Below are 13,923 nucleotides of genomic sequence, written 5' to 3'. Positions count from 1 at the left end.
CTACCACTCGTGACACTAAGCCCTTTCCTGCTCCACCTCGGCAGCAGCTTCCTTATCCACCTCCTATAAGCCATGCCCCTGCCAGTCAGCCCTTAGTTCAGTACTGGCAGCACACGATTCCTTCTGACAATAGTCAGTTCCCTGTCACGGGTCAAGTCCCAGTCTCGCGTAACCCTTTGCTCCCAGCCTATATGTCATCTCAAATTCAGCCTAGAGCTATGGCCCACTCTGCCCAGCCAGTGTACCAGCCCCAAAATGTGCAGCCTCACCATCATACTTCTGCAGCCTCACCAAGCCATTTAGCCCCCCCTTTAGGCCGACTGCACCCATATAGTAAGATAGAAGGTCCCTCATTCCCTGATCTTACTAGAGAAGATGAAAGCCAATATATGATGTTAAAGATGGCCCTATCCAACCTGTTAGACCCAGGAGAGTCAGAGCAGTATAAATATCACATCTTACTGGATCACTTAAAGGTAGATCAGGCAAAGCGGCTTGCCTTAGCTTATGTTTATGCTCCAGATCCTTACACTCAAGCTATGCGGGCCCTAGATGAGCGTTATGGCCAACCCAGACAGCTTGCTCTCAGAGAGCTCCGGGCTATAATGGAGATGCCTGCTATCCGTATGGGTGATGGTAGAGGCCTAGATCAGTTTTCCCTTAGAGTACAAGCCTTAGTGGGTCTCCTCCAGTCCATGGGTCCTGAAGGTCACTCTGAGCTTACCTGTGGCTCACATGTCGAACGCCTACTAGAGAAACTACCCAGTGAGCACTTTTGTCAGTTTAAGAGAAGCATCAGTTTGAGTAGACCAGGTCCCCTATGCTATAACCTCCTAGATTTTTCCTCCTGGTTGCAACAGGAAACACGTTGCCAGCCCAGAAGGGAGAGAACCCTTCAACCTGTCCGACCAAAGCCACCACCCTCTCACCCATTCAGAGCTACAGCTATACTCCATGGTAGCAAGACTTCCCAAGTGACCTTCCCTAAAGTCCAGATAGCTCCTCCTAGGGTCAGTCAGCTTCCCCTCAACCCCACATCCACGCGTTGTCCATTGTGTGCTTACTGTAACTCACCTGAACATCACGTCAGTAAATGTGATGACTTCCTCACGCTCACTGAAGATCAGAGAGCTAGTTGGATCACAGGACAGAAACGATGCTGGCGGTGTGCACGAGACCACTTTGCAAACCAGTGTGATCTGAAGGGACGCTGCAACCAATGTAATGGGAAACATCTGCAGGTCCTATGCAACATCAATCAGAGGCAAGTGCAGAATTTATACCTAGACCATCCTAGTGATTGCAATAAAGTGCTGCTAAAGGTAGTTGAAGTGACCCTACGTAATGGAAACAAGTCCTTAGACACGTATGCCATATTAGATGATGGGTCAGAACGTACGATCCTTCTGCATCCTGCAGCCCAGAAACTTCAGTTGATAGGAGAGTCTGAGAGCCTGAAGCTGAGGACAGTGAGACAGGATGTCCAGACTCTAAACGGTGCCACTGTGTCCTTCACCCTCATTCCAAAGGCCCGTCCAAAGAAAACCTACGCCATCAGGCATGCCTTCACTGCAGATCAGCTTTCCTTATCTGAACATTCTCATCCTGTGAAATCCCTCCAGCGGCGCTACCCTCATCTCAGGCAGATTCCCTTGAAGCAGCATAATAATATAAGACCCCTCCTACTCATAGGAGCTGATCATACCCACCTGATCACTCCAACACTGCCTGTAAAGTTAGGCCCCCCCGGAGCACCAGCAGCTATCAAAACCCGTCTCGGCTGGACGTTACAGGGCCCTGCTAGAGATATTGTCAGCTCTCCCTCTACAAAGTGTCACTATATCTCCTTTAAATGTCCACCTGATGACATTCACCACAATGTGCAAAAACTGTGGCAGCTGGACACAGTACCTTTGAGGAACACAAAATTGGTTGTCCGCTCTAAACAGGACAGAGATGCACTTCACCAGCTGGAGACTCAAACCATTCGAATTCCTGTTGATGACGTCCTAAGGTATGCCACACCTCTCCTCCGAGCAGATCCCTGGCCCCCCTTAAAGGCCCCTAAGGAAGCAGTTATGTCCCGTCTTCGCAGCTGTGAGAGGAGACTGCTCCAAAATCCCTCACAGGCGGAAACCTATACCAGAGAGATCCAAAAGCTAGTTGATGTTGGGTATGTCAAGAAGTTGACTCTCTCTGAAGCAGCAGATGCCCCAGAGTCTTGGTATATACCTCATCACATTGTGCGTCATAATGGAAAGGACCGCATTGTATTTGATTGTTCTTTCTCCTATCAGAATCAATGTCTGAATTTACAATTGCTTCCTGGTCCAACCCTTGGGCCTTCCCTCCTTGGAGTTCTCCTTCGTTTCAGGCAGCACAAGATTGCCATCAGCGGTGACATTAAGTCCATGTTCCACCAGGTGCGCCTGCTACCCCAAGATAAACCCCTCCTGCGCTTCCTTTGGCGTGACCTAGAAATTAAATCCCCTCCAACTATATATGAATGGCAAGTAATCCCATTTGGCACCACCGCCAGCCCATGCTGTGCCATTTATGCCCTCCAGAGGATTGCCAAGGATGCACAGGCCGATGAGCGTGTTACCTATTCCATACAACACTGTTTCTATGTGGATAATTGCCTTCAAAGTCTCCCCACATCAGATGAAGCTAAGGACCTCCTTCACTCCCTGCGTGCAACCCTCTCCTCTGGTGGCTTTGACATTAGACAATGGGCCAGTAATGACCCCAAGGTTATTTGTGATCTCCCTCCCGATGCTAGGTCAGACCAGGCAGAGCTCTGGCTGTCACACCATCCTTCTCTTGACCCCATGGAATCTACTTTAGGCCTTCATTGGAATTGTCATACAGACACCCTGAAATACAGGCATAGAGCCATTGAAGCTACTACTCCAACCATGCGTCACATCTACAGAGTACTTGCAAGCCAGTATGATCCTCTTGGTTACATCCTCCCCTACACAACAAGAGCCAAGATAATTGTCCAGCACCTGTGGGCAAAGGCAAGAGAATGGGATGACCCAAACCTTCCCCACAACATCCTAGAAGCCTGGCTTTCCTGGGAAAGAGAACTCCCTAATCTCTCCTCAATAGTACTCCCCCGTTGTTTTATACATTGGACAGCAGACAACCCCTCAGCCATCCTAGACCTGCACATCTTCTGCGATGCGTCAGAGCAGTCTTATGGCGCAGTCGCCTATATGCGCACTGAATATGATCAACAGGTGAATGTATCCTTCCTAATGGCGAGGTCCCGTGTTGCGCCCAAAAAACAACTCTCTATCCCTCGACTTGAACTATGCGCAGCCCTGATTGGAGCTCAACTGTTCAACCTCCTCCAAACCGAGCTCACCCTCAAAATCAGACGGGCTACTTTATGGAGTGACTCTACCACAGTCCTCTATTGGCTTCTCTCAGACTCATGCCGCTATAAGGTCTTTGTTGGAACCAGGGTGGCTGAAATCCAGGAACTCACCAAAGGCCAGGAATGGCGCTATGTGGATTCCCTGAACAACCCAGCTGATGATCTGACTAGAGGAAAGCATCTATCTGAGCTAAGTGAGCCTTGCAGGTGGAACCAAGGACCTGCCTTCCTCCTGCAACCCCCTGACCTGTGGCCAACTAACCCCACAATAGATCAAGCTGAAGATCCCATAGAGTTACGTAAGCCCAGTTTCTGTGGTGCCGTATTTCTTAACCAAAAGCCCTCCATCTCTGACCCTACCCAATTCACCACCTTTCAGGATCTCCTTGACTCTACCGCTGCCTCCTATCATGGGTTGACAGAGCCTCCTGCAACACCACCATCAGCAGCAACCTACCTCGATGTAGAGATTGCCATCATCAGACCGGCCCAGCTGGATTCCTTTGGAAATGATCTAGCATGTCTTCAGTCTCACAAACCCCTTCCACATTCCAGTCGTCTTCTCTCTCTTGCTCCAGAACTGGATTCAATGTCAGGTCTCATTCGAGTAGGCGGAAGGTTACGACAAAGCAATGACCTACCCCCTGATGTTATACATCCGGTTGTCCTAGACCCTGCCCATCCAATTACAAAAATTATAATTAAAGATTGTGATGACCACCTACATCATCCTGGGCCAGAAAGGCTATTCGCTGAGCTAAGAAGGAAATTCTGGATCCTGAGGGGTCGTGAGGCTGTCAGGAAACATCAGCACAGGTGTACTAAGTGCCAGCAGTCCCGTGCCAAACCCCTTATTCCCCTAATGGCCGATCTTCCTCCTGCTCGCCTACGCCTCTGTAAACCTCCCTTTTATTCCACCGGGATAGATTGTTTTGGGCCCTACACTGTGAAAGTTGGACGACGGAGTGAGAAAAGGTGGGGAATTATCTTTAAATGCCTGACAACTAGGTGTGTACATCTAGATCTACTTAGTCACATGAATGCAGATTCCTTTTTAATGGCACTAAGGCGCTTTATAGCGCGCAGAGGCAAACCTTTCGAGCTGCTCTCCGACAGGGGTACCAACTTTATCGGGGGCAACAGAGAGCTACAGGAAGTCTACCAATCCCTGACCTCTGACCTCCAGGCACTCCTGGCTAAACAGAGAATCTCCTTCAAGTTTAATCCCCCCCACGCACCCCACTTCGGTGGGACGTGGGAGCGTGAAATTCGTTCCATCAAGATTGCCCTACAGACCACCCTAGGTGCCCAAGCAGTCACTGAAGAGGTGTTACGCACTGTGATGATTGAAATTGAAGGTATCCTCAATTCAAAGCCCCTTGGTTATGTCTCTTCTGACATTGCAGATCCTGATCCGGCGACTCCTAACCTGTTGCTCATGGGGCGGCATGACTCTTCCCTCCCCTTAGTAACGTATCCTGACTCTGAGCTAAGCAGTCGCCGTCAATGGCGTCACAGTCAGATTCTTTCTGATCACTTTTGGTCCCACTTCATTAGAAATTATCTGCCTTCTCTCCAGTCTAGACAGAAGTGGTACACTGATAATCCTAACATTCAAATAAATACTGTTGTTCTCATCCTTGACCCTCAGCTCCCCCGATCTCTCTGGCCAGTAGGGAAAGTGATTTCCCTTCATCTTGGTAAAGATGGTCGTTGTAGAGTTGCAGATGTCCAGGTGGGGGACAAACGGTACACAAGACCCGTTGCCCGCCTCATCCCACTCCCTGCCCTACCTGAACCCCCATGACTCTCCAATCCAGCAAATTTGCAAGGCAAATTTGGGGGCGGCTGTTTGGAAGTTTCTCCTCTGTCCAATTGCCACGCCCACTTTGTCTTTCAGTTCCCCATGCAGCTCACCACACCTTTAATTAATTAGCCTCAATCAGCCACAGGCTTTATTAGACAGCACCTGTGCATAGCCTCTGCCCTTTGTTCATGCTACATGGAAGATTCTTGTGTGTTGCTGCTGAAAGCTGTTATGTCTCCTGCCTTGTGTGCGTTATTGAGTTATGTAAGTTTCCTTTAAGTTAATTATGAGAAGTGAGCATTAATCTTTCATTACTTTCAGTTTGTCTGTTTAAATGTAGATTAAACGGTTTAATTTGGTTTATTCATGTGACTTTCTGTTGTAATTGTAAGATTATGCATTTGAGTATTTATAGGTTAATTATGGGGCTGACAATATTTCTGTATTGACTTTGTTTGTAGCTAATTTCTGAATTCTGAGTTCTTGTACAAATGTTTGATTTTCCTTCAGTTGTATTGTGGCCTTATGTAATTAATTGTATTCTATATCCTTTGTCTCCTAGAAACCACACACAGACACGCATACAAATACTTGCCTCATAAATAAAACACTCTGTAATTAAAGTGACTGGACTGGATTGTTCTTACCGACACCTCCACTGGTCTCAAGCCAGCCACCTACCATCCCTCTTAAACCTCATTTTCAGCCTTGTTTTAGCCTAGACACTTATTCGCTGTCTATTAAAAGTTATGTAGTCGTTGAATAGCCGCTTTTTTGATGACTAATGTATTCTTGGGCCGTGGTTAGACGTCTCTTGGATTTTACGTAAAACGACAAGCGAATCTATTTTTAACACAAAGGTCAGGGGAGAGCGCGAACGCAGTCCCCCACTATCAGAAATTTTGCAGTCGAGATTCCCACATTTGGGGAATTCGCAAAGGGTCAGCCCAACCGGAGTGCAATGGCTGAGCCTCGCCCTGGGTGAACCACCTTCATGATCATGGTGTCTCCCCTGCCAGGTAAGTATGAGCGACACCCTTTGAGGCCAGACGGCCGCATCTTCCTGTGACCGATCACATCGACGGCGCCCCCGGAGGCCGTCCGACTAACATTTCATTTACTGTGTGTGACCAGGTGGAAAGCGCACGAAGCCACGTCTGAGACCAAACATTCTTCGAGATCTACCCTGTTTTTATTCCGTTTCCAGCCCGGTTGAACCGTGTAGAGTGAAATATGTGAAACAATTTAAATCAAATGGATTTAAATTGCGCATTCAAATATATGGTTTCGTTATTACAAAGTAACTTTACGTGGAATAGAAACAAAGAAATGTACAGAGCAATCAAGAAACAACGAAAGCATAGCAATTTTAGAACGTGGATAAATAAAAACACAGGGCTCAATGACTTACCCGTTGTCGTTGTGAATTAAACAAGTACAGCTATGCTTCCAGGTCTGTCGACGTTGCTGTGGTTTTTCGACAGCTGTAGTATGAAGGGTAGTGAAAAAAGTTTTCAGGTGTTTTTAACATTCCAATCGGTCTCGTTCGCTTTTGTTGCGCCTTCAGCTGTGTCGAGGATGTTTAATTCGTCCTCGTATCACCTCCGCAAACTTGTAAAGAAATTAATTAAATACATTACAAAAACATTTCTTTATCAGCGTGTTCATTTCCACGCAAGCTTTTCGTTAAACCAATAAAGCCAACGAAATCACAGCAATTTTAAAACACACGGATTAGAAAAAACACCGTCATTCACGCACAAAAGAAGCAAATTCTTTTTTTATACTTGACTTATTTATCCCCGAGATGGGGAGCGCACCATTCATGGAAACACTGCAATACCATGTTGATGCATGGAGTGGAAGGAGCAAGCTCCGCTTCCATTTCCGAAGGTCAAAAATCAATTTAACATATAGTCCCCGGATAGGAGACGTATCAGACATTAAACTGATAAGAACAGATACTACACTTGATCTTAGCCAAAAGGCCGAGAAGCGATACCGGAATAGACGCAGCCAAAGGGGGAGCCGGCGAAGGCGCTGGCTTTTGGGGTGGAGGCTAGCGGGCATTTAACTCTATACGTTCTCATTGTATAACCCAGAGGTAGAACGTTGAGCTAGCAAATCAGAAGTTCATGTTTTAATGCAGGATCTGATCCACGCTCATGAGAGAGAGAGAGAGAGAGAGAGAGAGAGATAGAGAGAATTTAGAATTTTCAAAAAACCTTTATTACAAATTAAAACATTTTCATAACCTCAAATCAGAAAAAACAAAGAAAAAAATATATATAGTAACGGAAATAACAAAAAAATAAGCCAACATAGGAGCAAAGAACAAATCATTTTCAATAACCAGACACAGAGCTCCTCCATAATACCAAATCAATTCAAAAGAAAGAAGATCATTCATTGCTTTAAAGTATCTAAAACCAATAAGGATTCTAGATTTAACTTATTTTAAAAACTGCTAATGTATCATGGCTTCCAGGTCTGTCAACGTTGCTGTGGTTTTTCGACAGCTGTAATATGAAGGGTAGAGTGAAAAAAAATATTTAAGTGTTTTGAACATCCCAATTTGTTCGTTTACTTAGTATTTTCTTAATGTTTTCGAGTTAAAAAATAATTCTTAAATCGAGATACATTTACTTAATAAGCAAAGTTGCTTAGAATTTAAGTCTTGTTTACTGAAATAAATTCTAAAATGTAATAGGTTAAGGCTTAAAACAAGTAAAAATATCTGCCAGTGGGGTAAGAAAAATAAACCTAAATTGAGTTTATTATTGAATTAAGTTGAAACTAGAATTAAGTTTATTTTTCTTACCCCGCTGGCAGATATTTTTTATTTGTTTTAAATATAAACCTGTTGATTTTTATAATTTATTTCAATTATTACAAAGTATGCGATCTGATTTTTTTAATCGCGGTGTTTCTTTTATTCCTCGTTTCTTTTCCGTGCATTTGCTTTATTTATTTATTTTTGCTTGTTGCATTTAAATGCACATTTGATTTGTTGCCACATTATTCTGTGTTAATGTATTTTTTAACATGTTTATCAACAAAAAGTGCGTTATTATAATTAATTATATAGCTGTGAAATATATACAAGAATTCCCAGCAAAAACAAAACGTTTTTATAACAATTTTCTATTACAATACATAATATCTTAAGCCACTTTGCCTACCGAGTAAATGTATCTCCATTTAAGAATTGTCAGATATTCACTAGAAAACAAGACAAAAACAGTAAGTAAGATATTAATTTACTTTTTTCTTTCAAACATAAATTTACAGACGGCTGGAAATTTTTAATAAAATAACTAGACATACCTATTCGGGTCTGCTCCCGTTTGCTGTGATGACGGGGGACTTAGTCCAAAGCACATTTTGAGGAATACTTACACATTTTACTTCTTATTTCTTTGAAATTAATTATGCATACACTATGGATTAAAAATGTCCCGACTGCGAACCTGATAAAACCCAGGTAAAAAGCAAATACAAATAAACCATTTGATTTAGCAAAAGTTTACAAATAAATGCACTCCTTGCACACAACAAGCACGTCTAGTTACCATTCATATTTTGCGTGATTTAAGTTTCGTCGCATACATTTTGGAAGGCACACGATAAAAACAAAATAAGGCTTTTAATGTATGCCGACCTCATTCTCCGTTGAGGGCTTATCAATCATAATAAACGCTGTTAACTCTTCTCATTGAATGGTCTAAATCCAATGCTGGTAAAGAAATCAAATGTGCATTTAAACGCAACAAGCAAGCCGTAAAGCAATGGATGCAGTCAAACAAACGAGGAATAGCACATACACCACGATTAGATCATCGGGTCGCATACTTTGGAATTAATAAGAAATAATTATTCAGTCTAAAGAAATAAGAAGTAAAATGTCTAAGTATTTCTCCAAATGTGCACACTCATTACAATAAACGGGAGCAGACACGAATAGTTATGTATGTCTCGTTATTTTATTTAAAATTGATAAGCTGTGTAACATATGATATATTTTGATAATACGAAATGCTAAAAAAATAATATAACACCAATCGACAATATCTGTTATTGTTATTTTTACAAGTAAATTCATGTGTAGGAGAAAACAAAGCAGCTGTCAGTCCATACTATATTGAGTGGCCATCGTAGTGGTGCAACCTGAACGATGTTTTCCCTACTTCCGGTCAAAGCCGCCATTTTGTGAAATAGGCATATAGGTGACGCTGGAGCACGCGGCCATTGTCTCTGTTCAACAAAACAAGTGTATATATACACATACGCATATTTTTCCTCAATCAATCACCGAATACAAGGTGCAATTCGATGCCAACTGACCCTTCTCTCTGGTTTCATGTTTGTAAGGAAAATTAAGGGGGAAATTACGATAGCATTTCAGCCAAACATTCATTCGTGCCACGCTGCTTTTCTTTGAACGAAAAAAACCCTCTGCTCCCCCTACACAATTTCTTCTCCTGTTATTTTATGCTTAAAACAAGCAAATAAATCTGACTACAGGGTAAGAAAAAATTCGTGAACTTTTCCCATAAACACTTAATTCAAGAAAAATTGTCCCACCCCACTGGCCATTTTTTATCCACAATACACATTCGATGTCTGCAGGCACCATTGTCTTTGTTCAACGCAAACAATTCTGTTGCGTTTTTCTTTGAACGAAGTGCTCCGCCTAGATAATTTGACCCATATTCACATGGGTTTGTTTCTCGTTTTTTTTCTTTGAGAACAATCTATATAGCGCCTTCCACAATCGTTTTGGTGTTAGCTTTACGTAAAATAGAAACACAGAAAAGTACTGAGCGATGGAGAGACCACGAACGCGGAACGTATTATGGACCACGGATTGGCAAACAAACTGGCAACCACGCACTAAAGAAGCAAACTCTGATTTTAAACTCACCTTATTTGTCCCCGGAAAGCGCCAGAGTCGATGCACGGAGTGGACGGAACAAGCCTCGCTTCCATAGCCGAAGGTCAAAAATCCATTTAAACGTGTAGTCCCCGGTGTCCACTCGATCTTACCCAAAAAGCCGAGAAGCGATACCGCAATGGCATCCGGAGAAGGCGCTGGCTGTCGGGATGGAGGTTAGCGGGTCAGAGGTCCGGCACTGAAGGTCTGCGTTCATTATTCACCGTGTGCATTTCACTCGATATCCACTTTCTAATGTATAGCACTTGATAAGGATTAACAGTTTAAAAACAGAAATGCAAGACATCAGAAAATACATTTATTTTTTACTTTCATAACATGAGAGGTGTCATACAATAACAAATATGAGCTTTAAAATCACATTCCTAAGTTAAAAATATACATAAAAATAGATATATGGATCATTACACAAATCACTACTCAAAGGAAATATGTTAAATAACTGCTTCAATATTAATTAACAATAACATTTGGCCAAGGCAGTCCTTGTAAATAGACATATAAATAGACAAATAAAATCATGACATATATGCCATAGAGCCTGAGATAGAGAAAAATAATAAGGAATTCTGCTTTTACTACCATCTCAGAAATATTGCCAGAATTAGAGGTTTTGTCTCAAGACAGGACTTAGAGAAACTTGTTCATGCTTTCATCACCAGCAGGGCCGATTATTGCAATGGTCAATGGATTTAAAAAGTACTGTTTCTTGTTTAAAAACCACTTCATGGCTACAATACATGACAGATATGCTAATCGAATATGAAACCGATTACTCGGATCAATAGGATCAGGTCATTTAGAAAAAACAAGGGTTCACTCAAAACAAGGTGCATCAGCATTCAGTTATTATCAGCTTTCAGAAGAGATCAGATGTGCTTCAACAGTAGACACTTTTAAATCTAGATTAAAAACACATCAGTTTAACTTTGCATTTACTGAATGATTTAAAACAGTACGAATAAAACAGTACAAAAGAATAAAACAGTATGAACCTTACCTGTTATAAAGGGAATGAAGCTTACGGTATGGTGCTTACCTGCAGAAATAAATAAAGTACAATAAGAACACACAGAACTTCAATTTTCAAAATTATTTTAACATTAAATGATGATTATTTTACTGGTTTACCTGTTTGTGATTACCACAGAATCCCGTCACCTGGCTGCGGTCTTCATTTGGTGAACGGTTCTTCACTCATAATTGACCTATACAAGAAATAGAGAAGAATAATAAGCAATTCTGCTTTTACATGTAGATGTGTGCCCCAAGAACACAGACACACCGGCTCCAAAAAGTTTAAACAGTACACATTTCTGTTATTTTAATGTGGCAAATGTGTCAGCTTTAAAAGAAGCATACATTACCTTTTAAAGAGGAAATACCTTTTGCATGAAATACCTTTACTCCCAGCATAAGCAAGCAATTTTCAAAATGCTTTTAAAAGTAAATAGTGATTATTTTACTTGTTTACCTGTTTGTGATTACCATGGAATCCTGTCACCATCATTTTTAAGCTTGTAAAGCAAATAATGAAATATTGACTTAGTAGGAAAAAATATTTTGGAAGTATCGTGATAAATGATGAAGAAAATATTTTGCAAAGTGATGGTTAGCACACGGTTGATGGTACCTATTAAATTCCATCATATTTTTTTATTCCTACTATGGAAGTCAATGGTGACTATCTGCTGTGGGTTTACCATCATTCCTCAAAATACCTTCTTTTGTGTTACTCAGAAAAAAACTAATCCTCGTGTTGTTGTAAGCCTGTATGCATGAGTAAATGATGACAGAATTATCATCATAAATTGAAATATCCCTTTAAACTGTATTTCCCCCCCTTAAACCTAAACTTATTTTCTTACAGCAAGTCATTTAGGTAATCAAGAAAATACTTTACCCGTTGTCTTTGTGAGTTAAACAAATACAGCTACGCTTCCAGGTCTGTCGACGTTGCTGTGGTTTTTCGACAGCTGTAGTATGGAAGGGTAGCGAATGAATGAATACATTGCAAAAAATCATTTCTTACTTGTTATTTCGAACTGTTTTAACTATACAAATATCTAGAAAGTCATCAAATTAAGCCTTGTTTTAGCCTAGACACATATTCGCTGTCTATTAAAAGTTATGTAGTCGTTGAATAGCCGCTTTTTTGATGACTAATGTATTCTTGGGCCGTGGTTAGACGTCTCTTGGATTTTACGTAAAACGACAAGCGAATCTATTTTTAACACAAAGGTCAGGGGAGAGCGCAAACGCAGTCCCCCACTATCAGAAATTTTGCAGTCGAGATTCCCACATTTGGGGAATTCGCAAAGGGTCAGCCCAACCGGAGTGCAATGGCTGAGCCTCGCCCTGGGTGAACCACCTTCATGATCATGGTGTCTCCCCTGCCAGGTAAGTATGAGCGACACCCTTTGAGGCCAGACGGCCGCATCTTCCTGTGACCGATCACATCGACGGCGCCCCCGGAGGCCGTCCGACTAACATTTCATTTACTGTGTGTGACCAGGTGGAAAGCGCACGAAGCCACGTCTGAGACCAAACATTCTTCGAGATCTACCCTGTTTTTATTCCGTTTCCAGCCCGGTTGAACCGTGTAGAGTGAAATATGTGAAACAATTTAAATCAAATGGATTTAAATTGCGCATTCAAATATATGGTTTCGTTATTACAAAGTAACTTTACGTGGAATAGAAACAAAGAAATGTACAGAGCAATCAAGAAACAACGAAAGCATAGCAATTTTAGAACGTGGATAAATAAAAACACAGGGCTCAATGACTTACCCGTTGTCGTTGTGAGTTAAACAAGTACAGCTATGCTTCCAGGTCTGTCGACGTTGCTGTGGTTTTTCGACAGCTGTAGTATGAAGGGTAGTGAAAAAAGTTTTCAGGTGTTTTTAACATTCCAATCGGTCTCGTTCGCTTTTGTTGCGCCTTCAGCTGTGTCGAGGATGTTTAATTCGTCCTCGTATCACCTCCGCAAACTTGTAAAGAAATTAATTAAATACATTACAAAAACATTTCTTTATCAGCGTGTTCATTTCCACGCAAGCTTTTCGTTAAACCAATAAAGCCAACGAAATCACAGCAATTTTAAAACACACGGATTAGAAAAAACACCGTCATTCACGCACAAAAGAAGCAAATTCTTTTTTTTATACTTGACTTATTTATCCCCGAGATGGGGAGCGCACCATTCATGGAAACACTGCAATACCATGTTGATGCATGGAGTGGAAGGAGCAAGCTCCGCTTCCATTTCCGAAGGTCAAAAATCCATTTAACATATAGTCCCCGGATAGGAGACGTATCAGACATTAAACTGATAAGAACAGATACTACACTTGATCTTAGCCAAAAGGCCGAGAAGCGATACCGGAATAGACGCAGCCAAAGGGGGAGCCGGCGAAGGCGCTGGCTTTTGGGGTGGAGGCTAGCGGGCATTTAACTCTATACGTTCTCATTGTATAACCCAGAGGTAGAACGTTGAGCTAGCAAATCAGAAGTTCATGTTTTAATGCAGGATCTGATCCACGCTCATGAGAGAGAGAGAGATAGAGAGAATTTAGAATTTTCAAAAAACCTTTATTACAAATTAAAACATTTTCATAACCTCAAATCAGAAAAAACAAAGAAAAAAATATATATAGTAACGGAAATAACAAAAAAATAAGCCAACATAGGAGCAAAGAACAAATCATCTTCAATAACCAGACACAGAGCTCCTCCATAATACCAAATCAATTCAAAAGAAAGAAGATCATTCATT

The 13,923-nt window shown here is 41.8% G+C and overlaps 4 non-coding genes across 4 annotated transcripts; all 4 read right to left on the bottom strand.

Moving 5' to 3' along the window:
• Positions 1-6,054: 6,054 nt before the first annotated feature.
• LOC135773055 (U1 spliceosomal RNA) lies at positions 6,055-6,219 on the bottom strand. The gene has a single exon (XR_010543386.1). It is a non-coding gene; the product is annotated as a U1 spliceosomal RNA (small nuclear RNA).
• A 782-nt stretch (positions 6,220-7,001) lies between these two features.
• LOC135773091 (U2 spliceosomal RNA) lies at positions 7,002-7,192 on the bottom strand. Its single transcript, XR_010543421.1, has one exon. It is a non-coding gene; the product is annotated as a U2 spliceosomal RNA (small nuclear RNA).
• Positions 7,193-12,389: 5,197 nt separating this feature from the next.
• On the bottom strand, positions 12,390-12,554 carry LOC135773086 (U1 spliceosomal RNA). The gene has a single exon (XR_010543415.1). It is a non-coding gene; the product is annotated as a U1 spliceosomal RNA (small nuclear RNA).
• A 783-nt stretch (positions 12,555-13,337) lies between these two features.
• LOC135773019 (U2 spliceosomal RNA) lies at positions 13,338-13,528 on the bottom strand. Its single transcript, XR_010543354.1, has one exon. It is a non-coding gene; the product is annotated as a U2 spliceosomal RNA (small nuclear RNA).
• Positions 13,529-13,923: the final 395 nt, after the last annotated feature.

The sequence above is a fragment of the Paramisgurnus dabryanus genome, chromosome 9, assembly GCF_030506205.2.
Source record: "Paramisgurnus dabryanus chromosome 9, PD_genome_1.1, whole genome shotgun sequence".
Lineage (NCBI taxonomy): Eukaryota > Metazoa > Chordata > Actinopteri > Cypriniformes > Cobitidae > Paramisgurnus > Paramisgurnus dabryanus.
This window is presented reverse-complemented; position numbering and strand designations above follow the sequence as displayed.